General features: G+C 40.7%; 1 long non-coding RNA gene across 2 annotated transcripts; it reads right to left on the bottom strand.

Moving 5' to 3' along the window:
- Positions 1–262: 262 nt before the first annotated feature.
- Positions 263–25,155, bottom strand: LOC118621511. 2 transcript variants are annotated; one of them, XR_004957712.1, is made up of 5 exons: positions 25,058–25,155; positions 18,686–18,811; positions 17,425–17,546; positions 1,017–1,084; positions 263–413 (listed from the first exon to the last, which is right to left on the bottom strand). It is a non-coding gene; the product is annotated as an uncharacterized LOC118621511 (long non-coding RNA). The 2 variants fall into 2 exon arrangements; XR_004957711.1 differs by having other exon boundaries at positions 24,847–25,144.
- Positions 25,156–26,384: the final 1,229 nt, after the last annotated feature.

The raw sequence follows: 26,384 nt of genomic DNA on the forward strand, positions 1-26,384 counted from the left end.
TCAGGGATTACTAATCTCTCCAGATGCACTGTTCTGTCCTCCTTTAACCTTATTTCTCAATTCTGCTTTTTCCAGTTTCCATCATGTTACATCACGATAGAAGTCTGCTTGTATAGACCCAGCACCTTTGGATGACACATTGGTTCAACTGTCTAATTCATTTTCTATATTAATTTCTGCTCTATATACTATACCTTAGATGCCCCTGGGTTTTAATTCTGTACCCCATTTAAGACCCTAGGACACAAAGAGGCAGGGAGAGAAGTGAGTGAAAAAAGAAGAAAGACAGTGAAAAAGCATGTCCTTAAAATGCCAACTGTAGTCTTACTCTAACTGGGTCCCATGAGGCTCAGTGTCATCTGTGAAGCTGTGCTCAGTGTTGTCAGCAGAAGGCTAAGGTCAGAGCCTAGCACCTGCAAACAAGGTACATACCAGGGAAAATTAGAAAACAAACAAAACTTTTTGACCAAAATCACATAGTTCTATAGCAAAGCTGTGCCTCAGAAATATATGACCCACTAATAATGGAAACAATTTATCCATTGCTTACCATGTACTAAAAACAATGTAGAGTTCTACTGACATTTTCTAATTAAGTCTGTGAGGTGGACATTATTGTACTTATTTTGCAGATAATGAAAGTGAGGCAAGAAAGGCTCACTGTTACCAATCCAGTAAGCATCAAAACTAGCTTTTCAACCCAGGTGTATTGATTTTAAAGGTCACAGTCTCGGCCATTATGCCATTCTCTGCCTCCAACCTGCTCTACAGAGCTAACACATTTCAACCAAAGTGTTTATCTGGGCTTTAAAAAAACTACATTCAATTGTACTTTGGATAAATACAAAGAATCTTTGTTTTTTTGTTTTTTTTTTTAACATTACCTAATTGATTGGCTTAGGGTATTATCATCTGAGTCACTGATCACAAATATTACATCATCTCAGACTAAGGACAGATCTTCACATTTATTCAATAGTTATTCAACAAACATGACTACTGTGTGCCAGACTTACCTTGAGCTTGGCTCAGAGGATCCAGTTGTGAAACAATCACAGTTCATGGCTCCCAAGGAAATTACAACCTAGTAGAGAAGATATGTGCAAAGACATAGCTATTATTCAAGGTGTTGGGTACCTCTGAACTACACCCAAAGTATGCTGCTCAAAAGAGAGAGCAACTCCCTCTGCAGAGGCAGGTCAGAAAGGGTTTCCTAAAGGACCTAAGGTTTTAAAGATGAAAAGAAGTTCACAAGGTAAAGAAAAGGGAAGTCCATGTAGAGATCTCAGTAGGACCAATGGTGTGAATATGAGAAAGAGAATGGTATCTTTAGGGACACTTATCTTCCATTCTGTAGTGTTTTATAATCTGTTATATAATAATAAACATAGCTGTGGTTACCTGAGGCAAGTATTTTCAATTGTACTGTGTTCTTTGGCTCAAAATACTGGTCTCCATCTGTTTTATTTGTCCAGAATACACAAAGAACATGAAAGATAAGGAGGGAACTTGCCCAGGTGAGGCCATTAATGACACGAATAAGGCTTTTCTCTAGAGGCCACTTTTCAGGATGGTAGTAAAAGGGATTTGAAACAAAGGTTTAATGAAACAAATTTGCTTTAATAAGGGGGTAAGTGATTTTTTACCTAAGACCAAATATTAACTCAGGTGAAATAACTAATTTTATCTCAATATATTAGTGTTTTTCTTCTGTTGTCAATCACAGCTCTTGAAGATAATTGTCTCAAAAATAATAACATATACTTCATTTCATATTATAGATAATAACATGAAATAGTCTATAAACCGACAGAATAAAACTTTGTAATCCATTTTCTTTTTTTTTCACTGATCATGCAAAAGTAGTTCATATCAGTTTGCCATTGTTAAAAAAATTATAACAATAACATTAGCCAAAAACTTCTAATGAGAATTGTATATATAACTTAAGGACAAAAAAAAAAATAGACTATAATAATTAGTTTAGATCCAGTAGTTACACAAATAAAAGTAGAAATGAATATAATGTGATTCTTTTCCTATTGTAGTTTTTACTCTCAGAAAGGTTGTAGAACAGCATGGCATTTGGAAATTAAATTCTAGTTCAGGCACTGTATAAGTCTATAAGCTTGAACAAGTCATTACAACTCTCTAAGTAGATTTATTCATCTGTAAATAGGGTTAATAATAATATCTAAAAAACACAGTTGATAAATTAGACAAGGCCATGGCCCTAGAGCTCATTGATGAGTCTAGACTCTGGACTTTAGTGAGAAGTGACACTGACTAGTTTATTTCAGTCCTTTGTCAGGAACATGATGAAAAGTGTTAATATAGTGACATGTGAGGCGTCCTAAGGAGGAGATCTGGAGTCTGGGCACGTAACTCAGAACAGGAAGGCAAAAGTGAGGCAGACAGAGAAGGGAGGATACAGATGTTGAAAACAACCTATAAAAAGAACTGAATGCCTGCCAGTCTGGCCCATTCTAAAAATATCAAGTTACTCATTTATCCATTCATTCATTCACTCGCTGAACATTCATGCCATTCCAATGAATTATTCAACATTACATTAATTCAACATACATGAATTGAAACATAGTATTTATAAGGCATATATTATATCCAGAAGATATAACATGTTCCCAAGAGGCTTCCAGTCTAGTGGGAAAGCTGGACAATTAAATCAATGAGAAAAAATTAGGTAACCCATGCTATGGCCTCAATACGCACATGGTGATGGAAAGCATAGAGGCCTGAAGGGCAGTTAAACCAGGCTGGTTCATCAGGACACCTTCCCAGAGGAGAGAAAACCTGAGCTGACTTTAAAGAAAGTCTAGGGGTTAGCCAGATGAATCAGAGGAGACTGGGGAAAGGAGTCTAAGGAGTAAGAACTACACGTGGGAAAGTGTAGAGAGTAAGATACTTTCAAGAAAAGCCAGGTGTGATTGTGGTGGAGAGCAGAAGGAGTTAACTGTGAAGGAATAGTGGAGAGCCTGGCCAGGAAGCACTCAACTCACTTTACTATGGACATCACTGAGAACTATGCAAAGAGCCACTGAATGGTTTAAATTGGGCCCAGTCAAGATATGATTTGCTTTTTTTTAATTGTTAGATTTGCAATTTTAAAACTATATTTTAGCTGTATTGTGGGAGTTGTTTTAAGTGGTTAGGAAAACTGTGGTAATGATCCAGTCAATAAATGATGCAAGCATGATAATAGATGCAAGTAATAAATTTTAGAAAAGTTTAGAAGGTTGAATAAATAGCACTTTGTAAACAGTTGCATCATGGAGTTTAAATGATAGAAAGAGAAGAGTCTAGAATGACTCTGAACTTCTGGCTAAGGCAATTAGAAAAAAAAAATTAAGAAGAGCTAAGCCCTGGCTGGGTGGCTCAGAGCATCATCCTGTAGACCAAAAAGGTTGTGGGTTCAATTCCCAGTAAGGGCACATACCTAGGTTGCAGGTTTGATCCCTGGTTGGGGTGTGTCCAGGAGGTAACCAGTCTCTCTCTCTCTCTCTCTCTCTCTCTCTCTCTCTCTCTCTCTCTCATCAATTAACATATCCTCAGGTGAGGATAGAAGAAGAAGAAGAAGAAGAAGAAGAAGAAGAAGAAGAAGAAGAAGAAGAAGAAGAAGAAGAAGAAGAACTGAACATTTATTAAGGCTGTCTTATGTACCAAGCATTGTGCTAGTTGTACATATTCATGACCTTCTTTAATCTTTATAATAATCCTATGACATAGTTATTATTAACTCAACATCAGATGAAGAAGTTTAGAGTCAGGCATAATTTTCACAAGAGCACAAAGTGGCAAAGACATGTTTTGGAGCCAGGTGTGTCTATCAAACAAGGTCATTTCCATCTTATTTACCAATCAACCAAGGTCACACCATCCATACTTATTATAGTGGATGTGTCCTGTCACAAAACAAGACAGAAAATCTTGAACAAAGAGCAGGTTTGTGGAGCAACCCAAAGAAGAAGGGTTGAAAAACAGGAATATCTATGGGGTTAAGAGGTAAACAAACACTGAATGTTAACACAGGAGCTCAGGGAATTGAGTGAGTGATTGACAACATGGACAAGATATTGACAAGTGTTTAATGGATTTGGTGACAAGAATTTTGATGGTTTGAAACCTGAAAAGAGCAATTCTTGGAAAGTATTCAGGACCCAACCATATTGTAGTGGTTAAAAGATAGGTTTGTAGAAAAAAATAAATCCAACTTGAAACTATCAATACTGAGAGGATGAAAAAGAATGAGTTACTTCCAAGGGGTGAGCCTAGTCAGGGAAGACTTCCTGCCAGTCTAGGCCTGAGAAGCATACGTTTATGGGATCTTGTCCCCCGCAGAAGGTGTTTTTTTGTTCGTTTGTTTGTTTGTTTTTAGCTCATCTTTATTGTTGAATGTATTACACATGCCCCCCCCCTTTTTTCCCCATTAACCCCTTTCTCCCCAGTTCCGTCCCCCTCCTGCCTTCCCCACACTATTGTTGGTGTCCATTGGTTATGCATATATGCATAGAAGTTCTTTGGTTTATCTCATCCCACCCTCTCTCCCTGCTTCCCTTTAAGGTTCATCAGTCTAACAACAAATTTGTACTTCTTAATTCCTTCATCTTTTTCACCTATCCCCCGAGCCCCACCCATCTGGCAAGCAACAAAAAGTTCCCTGTATCTATGAGTCTGTTTCTGTTCTGCTTGCTCATTTTGTTTGTAGATTCAATTGTTGATAGATATGTATTAGTTGCCATTTTATTGTTTATATTGTTCTTCTCCTTCAAAAAGACCCTTCAACATTTCATATTATACTGTTTTTGGGGTGATGAACTCCTTTAGCTTTTTCTTGTCTGGGAAACTCTTAATATGTCCATCGATTCTAAATGATAGCTTTGCAGAATAGAGTAATCTTGGTTGTAGGTCGTTGCTTTTCATCACCTTGAATATCTCTTGCCACTCCTTTCTGGCCTGCAAAGTTTCTTTTGAGAAATCAGCTGACAGTCTTTGTAAGTAGCAAACTGCTTTTCTCTTGCTGCTTTTAAGATTCTCTCTTTCTATTTAACCTTTGGCATTTTGATGATGATGTGTCTTGGTGCGGACCTCTTTGGGTTCAACTTGTTTGGGACTCTCTGTGCTTCCTGGACTTGTATGTCTGTTTCCTTTATCAAGTTAGGGAAGTTTTCTGTCATTATTGTTTCAAATGGGTTTTCTATTTCTTGCATTCCCTCTTCTCCTTCTGGCACCCCTATGATGAGAATGTCAGCATGCTTGAAATTGTCCCAGAGGCTCCTTACACTATCCTCATTCTTTTGGATTCTTTTTTTTTTTTTTTTTTGCTGTTATGATAGGGTATTTTTTGCTTTCTTATATCCCAAATTGATGGTTTGTTTCTTTCTTGGCTTTACCTACTCTACTATTGATTCCTTGTAAATTATTCTTTATTTCAGTTAGTGCATTGTTCATTTCTGACTGGTTTGTTTTTATGTTGTTGACGGTCTCACTAAGTTCCATGGAGGTCTCCTTAAGTTCCTTGAAGGTCTCACTAAGTTCCTTGAATGTCTCACCAAGTTCCTTGAGCAACCTTATAACCTGTGTTTTGAACTCTGTATCTGATTGATTGCTTATCTCCATTTTGTTTAGTTCTCTTCCTGGAGTTTGTTCTTCTCTTTCATTTGGGACATCATTCTTTGTCTCCTCATTTTGACTGCTTCCCTGTGATTGTTTCTATGTATTAGGTAGAGTTTCTATGTCTCCTAAGCTTCGTAGGATGGCCTATTGTTGTGGGTGTCCTGTAGGATCCAGTGGCACAGCCTCTCGGATCACTCTAGCTGGGTCCTCCTGGTGCACCCCTAGTGTGAACTGTACACCTTTCTGTTGTAATTGAGTCTTGATTGCTATTGGCACATCAATGAGAGGGATTTACTCAGGCTGATCAGCTGCAAGGACTGGCTGTGCCCACTAGCCACTGGCCTCTGACTACTGTGGAGGATCAGCTGTGTAGAAGCCCACCATACAGAGCAAGACTTACATCATCAGGGCTCTGGTACCTGCTGAATCTGCTCATGTCACTTGTGGAAGTGGTTGGGTGATGGTGTTTTGATGTGGTCTGAAGCTGTCCACTGGGCATGCTGGCTCTGTGGCAAGGTCAGTCCCTGCCTGTGTTATATCCAGGGCCACCTGGCATAAGCTACAAAGTGATCTGCAGATGGCTGCTTTTTGTGCTGGGCTTAGAGGTGTCCAGGCAAAACCAAGTTGTGAACCAAGGCTGGTTGCTTCTAGTGCCAGGTGTGGGGCCACTTAACGAGAGGTATGGGGCTCACTGAGACGAGATGCTGCTTATTTGAGAGGTTTTAAGAAACTCTGAAGCAGGATCCAAGACAGGATAATCCTATGGTAAAGCCTTCGGACACAGCTTGGGTAGGGCCACAAGTTGGGTGAGGCGGGGCCTCAGGGAATCACCAGGGTGGGGCAAACAGTGTGAGCCAGGTTGCTGGAGTCCCAGATATGGCAGCTGTCTGCTGCTCCAGAGAAGGGCTCATCAAAGGAACATCAGCCTCTGCCAGCACATCTGTCCAGGAGAACACTGCCCCTCCAGCCTTTGTCCAGAGGCCAAACAGCTCAGTTCTTCCCTATATGTCTCTGGCACAACTCAAGCTGCCTACCCTCCAAGCTCAGATGGAGCAAGTTTGAGTAAGTCCGTCGTGGGCCCTTTAAGAGGAAATCCCTGGGGCTCCAGCCTCAGTTCCCGCTGGTTTTTCCAGCCAGAAGTTATGGGGACTTTTCTTCCTGGCCCTGAGACCCTGAGCTGGGTGCCTGGTGTGGGATGGGGACCCCTCAGTCCTTAGAGAGGACCTTCCCAGCTGAGGTGTCCCTCCTTACTTTTATCCTCCACACATGGGTGTGGGACCAGCCCATCTGCCTCTGCCCCTCCTACCAGTCTCGATGAGGCTTTTTTAATTTTGTAGTTGTAGGACTTCCATTCAGCTCGATATCAGGCAGTTCTGAATGATGGTTGTGTTGTAGTTTAACTGTAATTTTGATGTGTTTGTGGAAGGAGGCAATACCACGTTTACCTATGCCACCATCTTGACCATAAGTCTTCAGAAGGTGTTGATATTAATCTTAAAGGTAATGTAAGAAGGTTGCTGGTTCTACACAAACTCAGGAACTCCAAATATGTCAGACATAGTGGATTTATCCCAAGGTTCTATCACCAAATGCAGACCCAAATATCTTCCTCCTTAATTCTTACACACTTTATAATCTGTGGAATCACAGGAAAGAAACCTGAGATTAGGTTCACAATTCATGCATGAAGAGAATGGAAAAGAAATACTAATTATAGAAAGAAGAAATGTATGTACTTGCACATGTATGCACATCTATATGTATTTCCATACAGAAACATCTATCTATTCCTTTAGTTCACAGGTGCGTATGATGTCCGAAATTTTGTTGCCTACATTTTCCTCTAGGATTTTTATGGATTCACAAATCACATTGGTCTTTTATCCATTTTGAGTTTATTCTTGCATATGGTGTAAGTTGATGGTCTAGTTTCATTTTTTTGCATGTAGCTGTTCAATTTTCCCAACACCATTTATTAAAGGGATTGTCTTTACTCCACTGTATGCTCTTGCCACCTTTGTCAAATATTAATTAAGCATATTGTCTTGGGTCCATTTCTGGGTTCTCTATTCTGTTCCATTCAGCTATCTGCCTGTTCTTATGCCAGTACCAGGCTGTTTGATTACAGTGGCTTTGTAGTATAACCTGAAATCTGGTAATGTGATTCCTCCAACTTTGTTCTTCTTTTTCAAGATTGCTGTGGCTACTCGGGGTCTTTTTTTTTTTTTCCCATATGAACTTTTGAAGTATTTGTTCTAGTTCTGTGAAGTATGTTGTTGGTATTTTGATGGGGATTGCCTTGAATCTGTAGATTGCTTTGGGTAATATGGACATTTTAATGATGTTAATTCTTCCAATCCATGAACAAGGTATGTGCTCCCACTTTTTTTATGTCTTCCTCTATTTCTTTTTTTAATGCCCTGTAGTATTCTGCGAATAGGTCCTTTATTTCTTTGATTAAGTTTATTCCTAGATATCTTAATTTTTTTACTGTGATGGTAAATGGGATTGTTTTTTTAGTCTCTCTTTCTGTGAGTTCATCATTGTTGTATAAGAATGCCGTCGATCTCTTGACGTTAATTTTGTATCCTGCTACTTTGTCAAATTCATTTATTAAGTCCAGTAAATTTCTGATGGAGTCTGTGGGGTCTTCTTTGTATAGTATTATGTCATCTGCAAATATGTATTATTTTTCATATGAACAACTGTAACCTACTTTTGCCCCACCCTGTCTATATATGTTTATATATGACTGTCACTGTAATCAAGCTTTGTTCTCTCATATCAAATATTACTAATTAAAAACTTTTTTCTTGCCAACTTTGTGATTGTTACATAATTCCTTTACTATAAAACAAGCCACAAAACTCAGTTGGTATTATCTTATTTTCTAAAAGTAAAGTCTAAGCAAGTGTAGTTCAAAATTCTCACTACTTTAAAAAAAAATGTTAAAATTGAGATTAAAGCCACTTCTCTTAGGTGACCAAACAGATATTATTAAAATCAGAGATATGTTGAGATATATTACCAGGAACAGTTTAAAGTCACAATTTCCATAGCTCAATTTCTGAACAAGATGTTTTGAAATTTTTGATGATTATTACATCCTTCATAGTTTAAAGAGAACTTAGTAGATAGGATTTTTATCTCTATTTGTAAACCTATTTGAAATGTATGTGGTTAAAAAGTGAACCTTCAACAAAATCTATGGGATGTTGGAAAAGCAGTTCTGAGAGGGAAGTTCATAGCACTACAGGCCTATCTCAAGAAACAAGAAAAATTTGTAATAGATTATCTAACCTCACAACTTCAAGAACTAGAAATCAAACAAAAAGAAAACCCCAGAGCAAGTAGAAGGAAGGAAATAGTAAAGATTAGAGCAGAAATAAATGACATAGAAACCAAAAAACAATTCAAAGGATCAATGAAACAAAGAGCTGGTTTTTCAAAAAGATGAACAAGATTGATGGACCCTTAGCTAGACTCACCAAAAAACAGAGAGAGAGAGAGCCCAAATACACAAAATCAGAAATGAAAGAGGAGAAGTAACAACTGACTTCACAAAAATACAAATGATCGTTAACAAATACTGTGGACAATTCATCATATTTTACAATCTATGTGAAATGGACAAATTTCTAGAAAAACATAGTCTCCTGAAACTGGACTAGGAAGATACAAAAAACTTGAACAAACCAATAACAACAAAAGAAATTGAAGATGTAATCAAGACTCCCCTAGCAAACAAAAGTCCAGGCCTGGATGGCTTCACAGGGGAGTTTTACCAAATATTCAAAGAAGAACTAACACCCATTCTCCTCAAACTATTTCAAAAATCCAAGAAGAAGAATATAATGAACATAACAGTCTGAGGAACAGGGTAGACCCAGAGACATGGAAGTAGGTACAGACTGACAACACTCAGAAGAGGGGTGAGGGAAGAAATAAACAGCAGAACAAAAAATTATACAAAATAAGATTTAAAAAAATAAAATAAAAGAGCATACAATGGATTAAAGACAGCCCCTTTAATAAATGGTGTTGGGAAAATTGAACAGCTACATGCAAAAAAATGAAACTAGACCATCAACTTACACCATATGCAAGAATAAACTCAAAATGGATAAAAGACCAATGTGATTTGTGAATCCATAAAAATCCTAGAGGAAAATGTAGGCAACAAAATTTCGGACATCATACGCAGCAGAATTTTCACTGATACATCACCCAAGGCAACAGAAACAAAGGAGAAAATGAATACATGGGACTACATCAAACTAAAAAGCTTCTGCACAGCAAAAGAAACAACCACTGTATGGGAGAGCATAACTGCCAATGATACATCAGATAAGAGGTTAATTTCCAATATATATAGAGTGCTCATACAACTCAACAAAAGGAAGACAAAGAACCCAATTAAAAAATGGGCAGAGGAACTAAATAGACACCTCTCCAAACAGGACATACAAATGGGCAAGAGACAGATGAAGAAATGCTCAACATCACTAATCATTAGAGAGGTGCAAATTAAAACAACAATGAGGTATCACCTCACACCTGTGAGAATGGCCCCAATCAACAAATCATCAAACAAGTGTTGGGGAGGGTGTGGAGAAAAGGGGACTCTAGTACACTGCTGGTGGGAATGCAGACTGGTGGGTGCAGCCACTATGGAAAACAACATGGTGTTTCCTCAAAAAATTAAAAATTAAACTTCCATTTGACCCAGTGATCCCATTTCTAGGAATATACCCTAAGAAGCCTAAAATACCAATCCGAAAGAATATATGTACCCCCATGTTTGTAGCAGCACTATTTACAATAGCCAAGATCTGAAAACAGCCCAAATGTCCATCAGCAGACGAATGGATAAAAAAGTAGTGGTACTTATACACAATGGAGTACTATTCGGCTGTAAGAAAGAAAGATCTCTTATCCTTTGAGATGACATGGAGGGACCTGGAAAGTATTATCCTATGCCAAACAAGCCAAACAGAAAAACAAGTATCATATAATCTCACTTATTTGTGGAATATAATGAACATAACAGTCTGAGGAATGGTGTAGTCCCAGAGGCATGGAAGTGGGGTACAGACTGACAATCCCCAGAAGAGGGGCTGGGGGGAGAGATGAACCATAGAATTTATATGCATGTATGCATGAACAATGGACATGGACAACAAAGCTGGGGACAGGGCAGGAGGGAGGGGATCCAGTGGGGAGAAAAGGAGAAACATCTGTAACAAAAATTAATTAATTAATTTTAAAAAATAATAATACAATTATAAATAATAATACAGGAATAAACTCTGTTTCACATACTCACAACTGTAAACCGACTTTTGCCCAACCCTGTATATATACTGTGAACTCTGCACGCTCTCTCTCTCTCTCTCTCTGTCACTTAATCAAAAAGAATAGTAAAACTAATTAATCCCATGTAATGTTTTCAGAATGTAAATTTCCTGATTGATTAAGAACCTTTTCAGATAATAGGTAGGATTCACATAAAGACAATAAACAGGAAAGATATTAAGTCAGTGTTTCCTTGCTTTTATTCTTTATATTACTTTTAATATTAAGGCATGCTCATGTTGTTCCACATTATAGTGTTAGTTTCTCATCCTTTCTTGAACTAGCCCAAAGCAGAAATGAACATTTTCCCACAGGGTTCTGGGCATACCCTATGTCTTGGTCAGTTTGCGCTGCTATAACAAAAATACCATAGACTGTGTGGCTTCAACAGCAAACATGTATTTCTCAGTTCTCAAGGCTGGGACGTTCCAGACCAAGGTGCAGGCAGATCTGTCTGTGAAAGCCCATTTCTGGCTTGTAGATAGCTTTCTTCTCTTTGTATCTCGGTGTGGTGGGAGCAGAAAGGGGATGCAAGCCCTCTTGCTATAAGAGTATTAATCCCGGCCCTGGCCAGTTTGGCTCAGCGGTTAGAGCATCAGCCTGCGGTCCAGAGAGACCCGGGTTCGGTTCCCGCTAAGGGCGCGTACCTTGGTTGCAGGTTGTCCCCGACCCTGGTTGCTTGCGCGGGTGGCAGCCACTCGATGTGTTCCTTTCACCTTGATGTTTCTCTCTCTCTCTCTCTCTCTTCCTCTCTCTCCCTTCCACTCTATCTGAACAAAAAATGGAAAAATATCCTCGGGTGAGTATTAAAAAAAAAAAGAGTACTAATCCCATTCATGAGCATTCCACCCTTATAACCTAATTCCCTCCCAAATACTCCCACCTCCTAATACCATCACATAGGGAGTTAGAATTTGAACATATGAAGCGGGGAGGGGCACAAACACTTTTCAGTCCTTAACACCCTACATTATTTTTATTTTATTTTAGAATATTTTAAAGGGGTTTAAGGTCACTGGGCCTAGCATCATGGCAATTTGCCAGACCAGCCTAGTGAATCTCGGCCAACCCGTCACCTTGGAAACCTTGCCCAGGAAGCTAGAAAGTTCAGGTCTTTCATCTTGCCCCTCTATGTCCTCTTGTGCCTGTTTGCTTCTCTGGAGAGAGATCTTCCCCAGACTTCAGCAGAGGCTGCCAATATTCCTGGCAGGGAGGCCACACTGTACTGTGAGGGGTCACTAACTCTTCTACTCCCTGAGTCAACCTAAGTGCTAGCCCCTCCAGACCTCATGATGTCACCACTGGAGAGAGGAGTTTCATGAGCACTTTCAGAGCCAAATGACTTGCCACATAGCTTTGCTTCAGCATCCTAACCCCAGTGTCTGAACAGCTCTTTCAGACTGGCTTGCTCTGAGCAGTGGGGATTTGTTGGAGAACCCCACTCCACACCCAGCTCCCAGGGGTGGCTGCAGCAATAGCCCAGAGGTGGTAACCAAAAAGTGGCTCCCAGAAGCCAGAGTCCCCATGGGCAATCTCCATGAGGAGGGCTTACTTTTTGCCATAAACTTTTTTTTTTTTTAATTTCTTAACTCTATATTCTTCCAATGATTGGAAGAATTTTTAAGAACATTTTTAATTCATTTATCTTATTTTGTTTTTTGGAAAAGAATGAAGAGGACATCTTTAAATGCTTATAAATAGTGGTTCCCAGATAACTGATGAGGATTTTGAAGATAGTTGTTCAGGTGATTTCATCAAGCCCACGAAGAAGTGCTCAGAAGTGACCTGACACTAGGGGAGTCTCTCCAAATTTGTTTTTAACTTATTCCCCAAGCTCCTGGGAGACGGAGCGATTATAGCCACAATACAGAGATGGGAAAGCAGTTCACTGGGGTCAGACTAGACAGAGTGTTTCCAAGTGGGTCAGTGCATGGGATTATTTTGTGTTTGTTTTTCCTGTTTCCAACAAGCCCCAAATGAGCAGCCATGGGCTTTCTTATTTTCTTGTTTCCTTATTTTAGCTTATTCAGTGGGCCTCTTAAAGTGCATGTCTTCTCCGGAGCACGTCAGTGAACCTGCAACTTCTCTTTGGAACTATGACCACATTGCAAGAGGTATGGGCTTCCTTACCCTCTACCCCTTTTTTTTAAAGATTTTTAAATTGATTTTTAGAGAGAGAGGAAGGGAGTGGGAGAGAAAGATAAGCATCAATGGTTATAGTTTGATGGACTGGCTCCTGCAAGCCCCCTACCAGGGATCAAGCCCACAACCGGGCATGTGCCCTGACCAGGAATGGACCCAGCAGCCCTTCAGTGCACAGGATGATGCCCAGGCAACTGAGCCACATGGGCCAGAGCTCCCTTACCCTGCTAATAAACGTATTTCCAACTTCCTCTTTGCTTAGTCATTTTCTCTACCTCTAGCTATCTGTACTACTTGACCACTCCTAACCCAACTATAAAATGTGATCTGAATAATCTAATTATGCCAGTTTGCATATTATGATTATTCAAAGTCTGGTAAGAAGTTTCTAGAGCACATTACAAAACACCAAGTGACAAGATCCCTACCCTGAGGTGCTTACAATTTAGGTATCTAGGTCAGACAAAAACTAGAGTGGTTAACAAGCAGTGAGTTGCAGAATGTTGAGATTACCAGTAGAAAGACTTTTAAAGAGACTGCCGGACATGTACATTGCAGCCACCTTTTCTATAAATAATATAAAAAGAAAGCATGAAGAAGAAAAAGATATGTATGTATAAAAAGGAAGAAATATTTCCCAAAGCCAAGACAAGAGTAAAAACTAAACAATGAAATAGGAAATCAGGCTGGATTTCAGACTGTGGAGAGCCTGAATGAGAGAGCAAGATCATAGAACTCGGTTTAGAAGAAGTGAGTTGGAGAAGCATGTCATGGGGAAGAGTGACATGATTTATTTGTGGGGAGAAGATAGCATGCTTGACGCAGAGCTGCAGACAGATTTCAATGTAAAAATTGAGAAGTTGAAAATCCATAGTTGGAATAGATTTAAAACTGCTTTTGCCTCACTGTGGTGCAATATAATTTTAGATAACTTTTAATTGTCTGTATGTCACACATTGTGGTATATATCTAAGGTAACGTGGTAAACAAGGAAACCTCAATGAAGTCAAACTCACACAAGATTTTATACGGTTATATTCTATAACGTACAAAATTCTTTGGCAACTGGAAGATAGTTCCTCATTTGAATTTTGCTTTTAAAACTTCTTTAGAATTGTTCTACAGCAGACAGAACATGTTTTAGCTGAGGAATTCAGCTGCCTTTTTCTCTTTTTGTTTTGTAGATGAGCAATTTCAGACTTTGGCACCGAGTTTCTGCCTTTCTTTTTCCTCTTTTTGTCTTTACATTTCCATTAACCCACACTAAAATTAACAGATAAAGCAAGTAGATGGTTTATGAACACAGATAAAGTGTGGTAGAATAGTAACAACCTATGAGAACACCCAGCGATTTCCTGCCAAGACCCAGGGTAGGCTGTGAAAGCCGGTGTTGGCTTCACAACGGCTCTCTCCTTGAGTGAGTGGCGCTGTGTGTCTAAGGTGGGGCTGAAGGGCGGGGGTCAGGGGGGACCATGACCCTCCACTCTGCTGGGAAAGCTGCTCTGCAGCTGTCGCCGCTCCCCTGGCAGAGCTGGAACAAAGCAGAGACTGGATTTGTCACAGGGAAGATTTTCTGTTGCCTTCTGTAGTGAGGATGACTGCTGTACTCCAGCCCCCTCTGTTCATGGTTTCCCAAAGAAGAAAACCACTTTTTTCTAGCCTCTTCTCTGTGGGGTGAGGAATGAGTGTCCTGAAAAGTCTCCCCAGGGCACAGCAGAGAGCAAGCTGCCAAGGACAGGCCCTGTCCTCTGAGCACCTGAAGAACCAGTGCTCTGGCCTGCCTAGCAGGAAATCCTCAGAGTCGAGATACACGGAAGGGAGAGCTGAACTACTGTCTACATCTAAGATCACTTCACATAAAGATCTGAACAATCACTGCTAAGGGCTGAATTGTGTGCCCCGCCCCCCTCCAAAAATTCATATGTCAAAACCCCAGCACCTCAGAATGTGACCTTATATGGAGACATGGTCTTTACAAAGGTAATCAAGTTAAAATGAGGTCACTAGTGTGGGCTCTGGTGTCTTTGGATCAAAAGGAGAAGTTGGAACCCAGAGACCACACGTAGTGGAAGGATGACATGAAGAGACACGGGGAAAGATGGCCATCTACGAGCCCAAGACAGGCCTGGAACAGATCCTCCCTCACCAGCAGGCCTAGCAAATATAATCACTAAATACAAAAGTCTCCTAAGATAACTCTCTTGATTCTAGCTGAGGAAACTGAGGCAGAGGGAAAGAAAAGGCACTGCTCTCATCACACAGTTAGCACAGTCCCTGTTATCTGACTCCCAGTGCAGGTGCCTTCACCCCCACCCCACCCCCCATCCCAGCTGATGAGCAACCACATCATCAGGAGGCCGAGGGGTCACTTCTAAGGCAACACAGAGGTCACATGAAAGGACCCACATTCACTCAGCAACTCTGCACCATGACGGGGGCCAAGTGTGGGCAGACGCAAGTCTCCGCCAACAAGGTATTTCCTCTGGGCTCTCAGCACTTCGTTTACCTTCGTGGGCTGGGTCCCCACAGCTGGGGCCCTTTGGTGTGAATCCTGAAATGACAGGGCTGTGGAGGAGGGTTTAAAAACATATGCCACTGCCCGGCCGGTATGGCTCAGAGGTTGAGCATTGACCCATGCACCAGGAGGTCGCCAGTTCAATTCTTAGTCAGGGCACATGCCCAGGTTGTGGGACAAATCCCCAGTGGGGGGCATGTAGGAGGCGGCCAATTGGTGTTCTCTCTCTCATTAATGTTTCTATCTCTCTCCCTCTCCCTCCTTCTCTCTCTCAAATCACTAAGGAAAAATAAAAATACATGCCCCTGTGGTTTATTTTCACACCCCTATTTCAGACCCCCACCTCTAGGGCCCAGGACTAATCTTCTATTAGCATAAAGTGAGCAATCTTTTTCCACCCTCTCCAACTCAGTGTAGAGAGCTATGGAAGAAGCTTGTTCCAGAGATTTTGTGAATGAATAATCCAAGGGGTAAAGTTGCCCCAAGAGTTGTCCAAATCTCCCATTCAACACCTGTCTGTAATGTCACACAGTCAGTCTTTAAGGTGGGCAGGTAAGAGGTCTCTAAGAGGTAAGACACCCAAAATAATTCTAGGGCAAATAAGAAGAAGCACCTTTGTGTGTCTGTTTCCCTGCCATGTGCTGTATGTAGTAGATTCTTTCTGTCTAGTTTATAGGAAAGAAATGTCTTAGGTGTGACATATTTGAACGGAGAACCAACAAAAGTTTGCACATGACTACCATCTACCTCTTTCTGAAAGGAAAATGGTAAGCTGAGGCTTAAATTCAGGCGGTATATAAGCTCAAGTTTAGAATTCAGGGAATTCATGAACTCAGATGAGGGGGAAAAAAATCACTTCTTTATTTTCAGTAACCTTTAACTAACATTAGCATTTCCTTCTATTTTGAGTGTAGGCAAAAAAGCAGTGGTATTAGCAATACCAACAACAAATAGAGATCATTAATAGAGTCATTTTATATAGCAATTGTTAATGATATCGAAATATCATTTATGCTCATTACTGCTTTGAAAATGTAGGCTGCCCTGCCCGGTTTGGCTCAACAATTAGAGTGTCAGCCTGCGGTCCGGAGAGACCCAGGTTTGGTTCCTGCTAAGGGCACGTACCTCAGTTGCAGTTTGTCCCCGGCCCTGGTTGGGTTGTGTGGGTGGCAACCACTTGACCTGTCCCTTTCACGACGATGTTTCTCTCTCTCCCCCTACCACTCTATCTGAACAAAATATCGAAAAAAAAATGAATATGTGGGTTTATTACATCAACCACTAAGTATTATTATTTTATGCATTCATTTAAAAAAGGGCAGGTATTGCATTTTTTCTTTTATTTATTTATTTTTTATCCTCACCCGAGGATATTTTTCCATTTTTTTGTACAGATAGAGTGGGAGGGAGAGAGAGAGAGAAACATCGACGTGAAGGGACACATCGAGTGGCTGCCACCCGCACGACCAACCAGGGCCGGGGACAAACTGCAACCGAAGTACGTGCCCTTAGCGGGAACCGAACCCGGGTCTCTCCGGACCGCAGGCCGACGCTCCAACCACTGAGCCAAACCGGCCAGGGCAATATTGCATTTTTTTTGGTAGCTGCATTTCAATACAATTTGTTTCTTTGGTAATCCTATTTTATTTATACATTTATAAACATTACTCTAAGAAATGATCCATAGGCACCTGAAACTAACACAAAATAATATTGACTCTAAACTGTAGTTGAAAAATAAAACTTAAAATTAAAAATAAAATGATGAATAGGCTTACCAGACTCCCAATGGGGTGCATGACACACAAAAGGTTAGGAACCCCACTGTGGCAGCAAGGAGAGTCACTGGGGAAAAGTGTGGCCAGCCAGAACTGTGGATGTGTCTGCAAGCCATTTGTAACTAGAAAAGAATAGAAAGATCTTCAATGCACGACTGAATCATGGGAAGCTGGTTAAAGATGCAGATAACTGCACTTTTCTCCCGGAGAGCTAAGTTCAGGTGGTCATGGGTGGCGCTGGTTTGTTTAAAGAGACTTAAAGCAGGTGGTCTGGGGTCCACACTTCAAAAAAACACTGATGTTGATGTTTTGCTAACCTAACCATTTTAGGTCAACACTTGCTACCTATCCTGAACGAATTATTTCTTTTCCATTCCTGGCTTCTAAACCCATTCTTAAATGAACTTATTCTTAAATAAGCAAAAAAAATTTTTTTCACTTTATATTTGGTAGCAAAATAATTTTCAAAGCATTTTCATGAGTAACAGTTTAGAATAGCACTTATGCTGTAGCACTTTTTAAACATAAAAGCAAACCATATCAAAAAGAGGAAAGTGGAGAAAGCTGTACAACAGGTCGTGGGATCTAAAAAAGATTTATATCTTTCTAGAGCAGCAAGTACTTTGCTGATGTGAAAGATGAGGGAACCAGAAGCTATAATCTTGCAGGCTTGTTCAGCTCCTTCAAAGTTTGCTTTTCCAAACACCTCTCTACCTTTCTCGAGTTCTGTGATTCATCTTGTGTCCACATTGACAGCTGACTGCCATTTTGCCAAGAAGTGGATACACTCTGCGAAGCAGTCATTGACATCTCTCCTAAAGAGGCTCCCAGGCCTTAAGTAAATGAGGCTTTGGTTAGCAGCCCTGTAAACTCAGCTTCAAGTGCTCCAAGTAAACAGACTAATTACAATTCTCTGAGAGGACCCGTGTGTTTGCTCTGGGGTGTGGAGCAAGCATTGTTTCCTCCAGTTAGTACTAGACGCTGAAGGCCTTCTAGCTCAGTCTGAAGTATCAAATATTACAAAATAAGCTTAAACAAAAAAAATTTTTCATAGTGTTATGTCCCTGTACCATGGTCTGTTTTTGATTGCATATCATTATATCCGGGACAAAAATGTATCCAGTTGATACACCTCTTGACGATAGAAATCATCCACAGTAAGTGCTTAGGTGGAACACTTCACCTGGATCTGCCCTCCCAGCTCAGCGCTGACTCACCAGGAGGGTGGGATCTGGGTTGGAGTCCCGGCTCTGCTACTTACCAGCTATATGACCTGACCTTGTGCTAGCAAGTTACTGGATATTTCCAAACCTCCGTTTCCTTTGCTGCATAGAGGAAATCATCAGAATTAGAGGAGATGGGATATCACACACACTTCTGACAGCACCTGAGAAAGGCGTAGGAATTGTTAGATATTGTTATTTCTAACTTGGACAAAACAAAAATTATGCCACTGTGAAATCTTGAACCAGGAAAGCCTCATATGGTTATCAGTGGCAATCAGCAATGTGAGTAATAGAACGCGGTAACAGAACAGCCCTTAGCCAGGGATGCTCATCAGAATCACTTTGGAGGGCTTCCTCAACACTGGCAAGCTGAGGGGCCTTGACACAGGTTCAGGTGGTAGAGGAGACAGGGGAGTACTTGGAGGCCAGGAATAGCAGGAGCCTTTTTATTTGAAGTATTTAAGTAATTACATTGCCATTTTCATGCTACAGTTTTATTTTTTCAAATATGTTTTTATTGATTTTAGAGAGAAAGAGAGAAACATAAATGAGAGAGAAACAGTGATTGGCTGCCTCCATTACAACCCCCCACTGGGGATCAAGTCTGGGAAACGAGCCAGTGACCTCTTGGGACGATGCTCAACCAGTTGAGCCACACCAGCCAGGGCTTCATGTTACCATTTTAAACATGCAGCTCTTTCTTGAACCTTGACCAGGTCATTTTTTGGAAGCTCCAGGCCTCGGAGGGGAACATTGTGCTCTCCCCCCATCATAGTTTAGATGACATCCTCCTGCTCTAGTTCCTAATCTCCAATCAGCCACCTCTAATTGTACAGACACTTGACATTGTCAAAAGAACTCAAAAAGACTCTGGAGACTTTGGCCAGAAATAAATGATAAACATTTATTCAAGGGTCTTGGAGTTTGGAGACTGGGAACACAGCTAAGCAAACACCTAGAAGTGTTCCAAAGAAGAAAAGTTAAGAGTTTTTATAACAAAGGTGCATTCTTGAAAAAAATCAGTCCTGCATTCTCAGCCCGAGGATTGGTCTAGGATGGTTATCAGTCTGGATGACTGATGCCGGGTGGTCTGGAGGGTGGGTGGCTGGAGGTCTGGTCACTTCTGGTGGTCTGAAGAATGATGCCAGGTGGATGTCAGGTGGTCTAGATACATGCATCCTGCAGGGGACAGAGGGTTTTCTAGAGGTCCAGGTGTATATCCAGACATTGATACAGAGCTGGAAAGTTAAAAACGTTTAAGTTCCACCCTGGCCGGTTTGGCTTCATGGTTAGAGCTTCGGCCCGTGGGCCAAAGAGCCGAGGGTTTGATTCTGGACAATGGCATGAACTTCACATGTAGTTGGTCCCTGCCCTAGTCAGGTCGTGTGGGAGGCAACCAATTGACGTGTCTCTCTTATATTGATGTTCCCCTCTTCCCCCCGCTCCCTCCCTCCCACTCTATTGAAGATAAATGGAAAAATACCCTGGGATGAGAATTAAAAAAAAAAAAAGTTTAGGTTCCCAGGCTAGTTAGAACAAGAATGGAGTCTATCCTCAGGCCTCGCCCTTCATAAGGTTAATAATTTTAGCAGTTTGGTTAAAGTGGCTCCATTTTATACATTCCCTCTCTTTAATCTCTTTCGGCAACACCCAGAACTTTGCTGGGCAACCTGCCTTGGGGTGGCAGTGGGAAGCCCTCACCCTCTGAACGTTGTTCTCTTTGTGGCAATGACCCTGGAGGGGAAGATGGTGCTGCGGGAGGCCGGCCAGGAGCTGGAGGACCCCTGGGAACCAGGGCACCTGCTGCTGATGGCGTCGCTTAAGAACAGTTAATGATGTGCTCCTCATTTACAGAAGCGTCCATTTCAGCTGGTCTTTTCAATCAATCTTTTATATTCCAATATATTTATTTTCCTTTCAGATTTATATTTATGAGCAAGCGATGTCATAGAGTTCCCTTATAAAAAATGGTTTTAAACTCTAGTCTATGTACACTTAAAATTATTTAAATGGTAATTTTATGTTATATATAACACCACAATTTTTAAAAATTGATAATGCAATATACCAAAACCCAAAAATACTTTGCTAAAGAAAAAAACTACAGACCCCAAATGGTGTCACTCATGCCAAAAGCCCCGGATACCAAACCTAAATTTAATACCTGATCTAACTGAAGTTTCAACATCTCCCAGAAATGTAATCTTTTCGGTCTAGAATTTTCTGGTCAAACACCAGTAAGGTAATCTGTCACATGGGCCCTCTTCATCCCCCATAAAAAGAAGAGGTAATCTGCATGATAAAGACCCTTCTCCCACCTTAGCTGGTTTTGCTCAGTGGTTAGAGCCTCGGCCCGTGGACCAGAGACCCGGGTTCAGTTCCCGCTAAGGGCACGTACCTCAGTTGCAGTTTGTCCCCAGCCCCAGTTGGGGTCGTGTGGGTGGCAGCCACTCAATGTATCCCTCTCATATTGATGTTTCTCTCTCTCCCTCCCGCTCTATCTGAGGATGAATGCAAAAATGTCCTCGGGTGAGGATTAAAAATAAATAACCCTTCTCCCAAAGAAAAAATGTTCAAGAATAATTTTCTTTTGTTAATCGCTCCCTTGCCCTACCCTTCTTCCTATAAAATCCTTTCATTTTGTACACATCTCGGGGTGCTTCTAGTTGCTGGATGAGATGCTACCCAATTCACAAATTTACTAGTAAAGCCAATTAGAGCTTTAAATTTTGTTTTTTAGCACTTTAAGTGGATGTTTTGTATGTGAACTATATCTTTAAAAATCTGTTTTTAAAGATCTCTATTCAAAATAAGAAAAAATTTCAAATCATTTTTGAGTGAAAAGGGCCCCAACAATATATTTGTCCGTAGTCATTAGAGCTCATAGCTAACTTTCTCTATACATGTCTTCAGCCAAAGCAAAGCTTTTGGTCATTTGGGACTCAGAGATTTTCCTTAGAAAATGCTGACTTAGGTTGAAGATGAGGGAGAAGGAAAGAAAGGAAGAGAACTAAAATAAATATATAATTATACAGTATTTCTTCCTCTCTAGATCAGCAATCCTACCTTTATCTTTAGGACACAGTAAAATAACTCAGTTTTGTCATCATCGTTCTCTGGTCTCCTTCTCCTTAATTTTGCTTTCTCTTCCCTGTAGTAGTGAGGCCCTTCACTGGGATGCTCTTGGGGAGGACAGGTTGATCTCATTATCTACATTCAACAAAGTCGCACTAAGGTGTGAGGGGTCGATAGAGCTACTGTGAATTAACATTCCCAGAGATGGTTCTGTTAGAAAAGTTTAGCTCATTAACTAAAAAGGATGAATCTCTGGGGGCTGTAATTTTGGTCAAATGGACTTTTCCATCCATCTTGAGTGTACCCACAGTAAACTGTACCTGCGCCTGAGGCTGTCACCATCTATCTCTCCCTTGGAGTGACAATCCTTGGAGGTGGTGGTTGCTGAGATGAATGATGCCTTTGACCTTGTCTTCAGACTCAGCCTGATTGACCTGAAGGTGGTCATAGAAAATTCTTCTCGCCCTGGCCAGTTTGGCTCAGCGGTTAGAGCGTCGGCCTGTGGTCCTGAGAGACCCGGGTTCGGTTCCCGCTAAGGGCGCATACCTCGGTTGCAGTTTGTCCCCGGCCCTGGTCGGTCGTGCGGGTGGTGGCCACTCGATGTGTCCCTTTCACATCGATGTTTCTCTCTCTCTCTCTGTTCCTCTCTCTCCCTCCCACTCTACCTGAACAAAAAAATAAAAATAAAAAATAAATAAATAAATAAATAAAAGAAAATTCTTCTCACCGGAGGAACAGCAAAGTCATTTGTAAAGCGTGTGTCCATGTCCTTCACTGCTTACAAAGCACGGACAGGAGATTAAAAGTTTTTTTTTTTTTAATTTCTTGCACTCAGAAAACACCATGTTAGTGTTTTAAAGATTAAGAAATTCTTCTACAGTCAATTGGTCAAACAGAGCTAGAAATGGAAACACCCCACTATGTTATTCAAGTCCTCAAATCACTACCTGGGCTTTAACCTCCTTATCTGCCTGGAATGGTTGAGAAGTCAAGAAAGGAATTCTATGACTCTCAGGGTCCCTCCTAGGTATGTAACAACGATTTTACTGCAGAGATAGTCTCGTCAGGATAGTGACAAATTAGCCAACATTGCCGCACCTAATAGTGACTCAGGGCCATTCTGATTTTTTATCAGGGGTTGTGGGGCCAACCATCCCTCTACTGAGTACATTAGATATACCAGTGGCACATTCAGAATGTCTATGCATGGGAGTGACAATCCAGTTGATAGCTGAGAATGGGGATTATGGCCAGCTTCTCTTTCCCCCAAGACTATCCCCAGCAATTCCCTTGGTGGCCTCCATTTGCCTCAGAACATGAACCATGTTTTCTATATGCTCCTTGAGAAAACACATGTGTTTTGAAATCAACCCACCCTTGTTCTTTTTTAGGTCAGGACCCCTACTTGAAATAGTCCAACTCTCCCCACCCATCACCTGGTTGGCTCATTTATCTTTCATGCTTCCACTGGTGTCTATCTCATCCTGTCTTCCTCAGGTGCTGCCACCCCCTGCACAGCTCCCACTGTAGCCTGTGCCTCCCTGTTTCTCCCTTGGGAGGTATTTACTACAGTTATCCCCATTTTACAGAGGAGGAAACTGAGGCACAGAGCCAGTCTAGAGATACTGACTTGAAACAGGAGTGGAGGTTTAGAAATGGAAGAAAGGATAATGAGGCTGTGAAAAGCAAGAACTGCTACAAGAAGCTGACCCAGAAGGTAAGAAAGCAGAAGGACATGTTTTTCTTCCTGCCTTTTCTCCACAGCAAGACTCACTTTGCCCAGGAGTCTGGAACTCGGGATCCTTGAGAAGACCCAGTCAGTTAAGAAAGCACTAAATGAAACAACATCTTTTATGTTGCACAGCCCACATTAAAATGAAGATTAGGGAATTTGCTGCTGATTCACACTTTTTTGCATCATTGAGGTTTCAAATGCTGTTTTGGGCACATAGATCAGAGAAGACAGACCCATGTGCTACTGAGTTTTGTGCTTTCTGTTGTCAATATTTCCAGAGATATGAGGAGCTTAGCAACCCTTAGGTAAAATTTTCCCAAATGCCCATAAAATACTGATTCAAAAAAATATCCCATGTTCATTGTAATGCTATTTATAATAGCCAAGATTTGAAAGCAGTCCAGTCCCCATCAGTAGATGAGTGGATAAAAAAAGCTGTGGTACATTTATACAATGGAATACTATATAGCTGTATAAAAGGAGAAGGAAATCTTACCTTTTGCTACAGTATGGATGGACCCGGATAGTATTATGCTAAGTGAAATTAGCCAGTTAGAGAAAGACAGGTACTATATGATCTCACTTATATGTGGAATCTAATGAACAAAATAAACTAACCAACAAAATAGAAATACAGAGAACACACTGACAGCTGTCAAAGGGGAGGGAGGCCAGGTGAAAGAGGTGAAAGCAAAACAACAGCAACAACAACTAAACACTCATGGACACAGACAATAGTGTGGTGATTGCCAGAGGGAAGGGGCTGTGGGAGGAGGTAGAAGAGGACATAGGGGGATAAATGGGGACAGCAGACTAGACTTTGGATGGTGCACATACAATATGATGTGCAGATGATGTATTATAGAGTTGTACACCTTAAATCTATATAATTTTATCAACCAATGTCACTCCAATAAATTTAACTGAAGTAAAATAAAATAAATGAGAAAATAAAAATATATAGAGAGAGATTTATAAATTAAAGGAAAAAGGCCATCACAGATCAACTTATATGTGAAACACAAACTGTACCTAGCCCATGGTCCTTAGGTTTGAAATTAACAGGCATATCTTTCACTTGTCAAATCCTGGAGATGATTCAACAGAGAAATAGATTACCATCTTCCTGTCATATCACCTTTGTTTGAATACCGACTGCCACTTTCAAAGTGTATAACCTATACTTGTTACTTATACTTCCTGAGCTTCGGTTTTCTTATATATACTAAGGGGGTAATAAGTTTCTGCTCCTAGGTTGGGAAAATTAAATGAGGTAATACATATAAACTGCATAGGACAATGCCTAGTCCAGAGTAACATTCACATATTGCCATAATTTTTGTGTCATTTATTAAACATACATTTATTTAGTATCTTAATACCTACCAGGTATCAGAGCTGTGTTTAAGCCCTAGGAATACAGAGATGAACATTTTCCTTGTTAAACCTCCTAGTTGTTGAAAACATTCTTTCAGATGACTTACAAAGATATAAACCCTGCTGCCAGATAACAGGAAGTAGATGCGATAGATAAGGCCGAAGGAGGAGAGAAAGGGCAAGTGCAGAGGCAGGAACACTTCCCTGAAGGGTCACATACTTGCTTAGGGTGGGCCACCCTTCTGGCTCTGCACTTCCCTGCAGCCAACAGGAAGCTGCACAGTTGAACAAGCCAATTTCCGACCTCAGAGAGCTCTGAGTCTAGTGGCGGAAACAGATGTGTAAACAAACAATTACAGTGCAATGCGATGAATGCAGAAGTGCAAGTTCTCCAGCGGCGTTGCGGAGGATGTGATGTTAGATTGGTTTGGAAGAATGGAGAGGATTGTAAAGAATCACCAGGCCAGGGAACAGACACACAACGGCTTGGCGCCTTGAAGAGCACTGTTGTCAGTTTGTAAAATGGGGTAAAATTTGCTGGAGTCTCATCAGAGAAGCTGTAGAAGGCAAAAAGGTGCTCAAAAATGTTCCTTTTCAGTGAAATAATGACAGGATTCATGCTAAGTGTTCTATGGCAACAAGAACAATCAATACAGTTTCAAGGTAATTAGAGTGAAGTTAAGAAATCAGGCAAAATGCCAACGAAAGAAAAGAAAAAGAAACCCTAAAACTCCACCTTTGTCCATGACTGTTTGGATTTTCTCAGGAACCTCCTGGGAAGAAGAGGGTTCTATGCTCACATACAAATACTGAGCAATTCATAGTCATCTAAAAACAGCATCTGAAACAGTGAAATAACAGAATGGAATTTTGGAACTGTGTCAGATCATTAGAAATTATAAAATCTCATGCTCTCATCTTAATTAAGAGGAAAGGAAGCATAAGTCATTTTTCAAAATAGCTGGATAGTAATAAAGCTGGTACAAGACCAGGGTTTTTCCTACTTTCATTTTGCATCACTTTCTACTAACCCACATCAACTCTCCCACTCCAGTTGCAAGGTTTTGAGATCTGATATATTTTTTTCAAACATGAAGGAGTGACACAGAGTGGGAAACAGGAGAGTAGCTTAAAACTGGAAGAACTCATTCAAATTCTTAGGATCAAACTATCTGTTGATGTGAACGGGGTTGTATATTTGCAAGTAGAGGAAACTATAATTACATACATTATGATTTTTTACAAAATTCTTCCAGCCTGCCATAAATGTATATTCACATCTAGATATCCAATTCGAAAATAACTTATTTTCAATGAAGAACAAATTACTGAAACTTGACAAGTTTTATTTTGGCACATTTCTTGCATTGCCATTTTCTCAACTGACTTAAACTGTCTTCCCAGAAATGCTTTATCTTCTTGGCTGATGGATGATCTTTTAGCAGTGACTCCGAACACCACATCGTGAGCTGTTTCCATCTGGCTCTCAGTCAAGTGGTTCCTCATCTCTGAACATATGTTTAAGAGCATTGAGCCAGTTCCAGATC

This window comes from Molossus molossus, unplaced genomic scaffold, assembly GCF_014108415.1.
Source record: "Molossus molossus isolate mMolMol1 unplaced genomic scaffold, mMolMol1.p scaffold_m16_p_8, whole genome shotgun sequence".
NCBI lineage: Eukaryota > Metazoa > Chordata > Mammalia > Chiroptera > Molossidae > Molossus > Molossus molossus.